Source organism: Phoxinus phoxinus, assembly GCF_949152265.1.
Source record: "Phoxinus phoxinus genome assembly, chromosome: 6".
NCBI classification, from domain to species: Eukaryota; Metazoa; Chordata; class Actinopteri; order Cypriniformes; family Leuciscidae; genus Phoxinus; species Phoxinus phoxinus.
This window is the reverse complement of record NC_136881.1, coordinates 41,413,230-41,415,534: the sequence shown is the minus strand read 5'-3', so window position 1 is coordinate 41,415,534 and position 2,305 is coordinate 41,413,230.

Sequence of the window (2,305 nt, the reverse complement as noted above, 5' to 3'; positions counted from 1 at the left end):
ATTTATTCCTATTTAACACATATAAATGTTCTTTGCTAATTACAGTGGAAAATATAAGCTCAATTTAACAACACAAGAACCTATTAAATATAATTCCATAATAGTAGTATTGTATAAATATTAATATTTGTATGACCCTCGAATATGTTATATTTCACCAGTAAGCACTGGGAGACTTCACTGTGTGTATCACTCCGCTTGTCTGTGTTTGCGCAACTTGCAACATGCCCCCGAACTCCCCTAGCAAGGACCTCTTTATTTATAAAACCCTGTGTACGGCCCTGCTCATGCTGTTCACTTTTTATATAAACAAATAACATATTATTTATCCATAATGGCTAGGTTAAAATATAAAATATATTTTGTGATATTTAGCTCACTTTGCAGCAAAGGCTCTGTTGGCTTTTATTATTTGAGAAATAAAAACTTGTGTTAAATTTATGCAAATATTTTATTATTTGTATGACTACATCACAAAGAGTCAAGTCTTGTAAAAGCATTAGATTGAAAACATTGACATTTCATAAAAGTGTGTAAATAATAGCAACGCAGTTCAAAATGGCCTTTCTTTAAATGCAAATGTTCTTTGAGTATTTAATTTGTGAAGGTAATGCACGCCATGTACTCACTATACTCCTAATTACAAGAAGAAAAAAACGTCACACTGGATGTGTGACAGGCTGTGGAACGGGGTTTGGCCATGGAAACATTTTCAGTCAAAATATTTTTTTTTGCTTTAATCCCTGCACACACAATGTTGTGTCACACAACATTGAGCAAACATTGAGCTCTTTGCTCAATGTTCTGCTCCGTGTTTGCGCTGCGCTTTCTGCTCTGTCGTTAACAGCCCAAATGCTCCAATCATGTACCGATCACGCACTGGAAAAGCAAAGTCAAATAACGTGAAATTTCTCAGTAGTAGACTTCTGTGAAATAGCCCTACTGAGCTGGTATAGTCATGCTGGCAACAATGGTAAAATTATCTGCTCTGATCACATGCTCTTGTAATAATAGCTTTGTAGGACTATGTTTTATTTTGATAATTAGTAAAAAAATTAAAATATATATATTTTTAAATTGATTATGTTGATTGATTATTGACAAATAATAATATATTGATGTTTAATATTATTTTGATAAATTTTTTCTACATTATTTATGTTCCTTTTTTCCTGTGTTGTTTAATTAGGTTATTCTAAGTTTAAACATTGATGATTACAAGCTTGGGGGAAATGCAATTAATTGCAATTAATTACAGCAAATTGTGCAAGTAATTAGTTGCTTTTTTTTAATCGATTCCCAGCCCTAAAATATGGATATGTTTCTTACACGAACGCATCACTTCGCTTCACTTTTCACCTTTATTAACCTACACTGTGAAATCCAATTAGTAAACCTTACTTAAAAAAAGCATGCAAACCGATTGCCTTGAAAAAAACAAGTAAAGTGAAATAGTAATGGTATGTAGTACTAACAAGTGCCTGTCTAGAGTACACTTACAAGAGAGTTCCAGTAACTTAAAACTAATTTGTATATAGACTTGGTCATTTACTTTAGATGTACTCATTTATGCTTATTATTATTAACCAGACTGACTTTATTTCTCTCAGACGTCTACACAAGTTTTTATTGAGAATTAACAGAGGTTTAACTCTGTTTCATTTGAAGTCACCATAACAGTGATTAGTGTTTCCATTAGTTGGGTTCTTAACTCTTGCTGTATGTTTTGATTTTTTGTGGCTCCTGTGACAGTGTGTTTGTAAGACACATTTGCAGCAGTAAAGCAAGCTAAAGTGAAATGAGATCAGGTGATGATGGTTACATGATGATAGCTTTATAATCATCATGAAAAAAAGTGAAATTTCTAATGTTATTTGAATTTAATTAAACCAATCAATTATGTTTAGCTATAAATACATTTTTAACACAATTGCTGTGTTCCAGCAGTTCTGCAGCAATACGATTTTGACAACAACGAGGCCAACAAGCTAGTTTGTAGTGAAACACTCAGACATCAAAAATCAGCGTATGAATCTCAACAATGGTGACAATCAACAAAATACTATATGGGGAGGCTGCAGACCTGGGGCCTCATTTATAACCGTTACGTACGCACAAAACGGGGCTGAAAACATGCGTACGCCAGTTCCTGCGCAAAACGTGGGACTTAAACTCTGACCCATGCGTACGCACATTTTGAAGACAAAGCAGTTTGGCGACACTGATGGTGAGTTGAGGAATTGACTGCGGATAAAGGGAATTAACCCTTTGCAAAATGGCTAAATTAACCCTCTGGAGTCTAAGG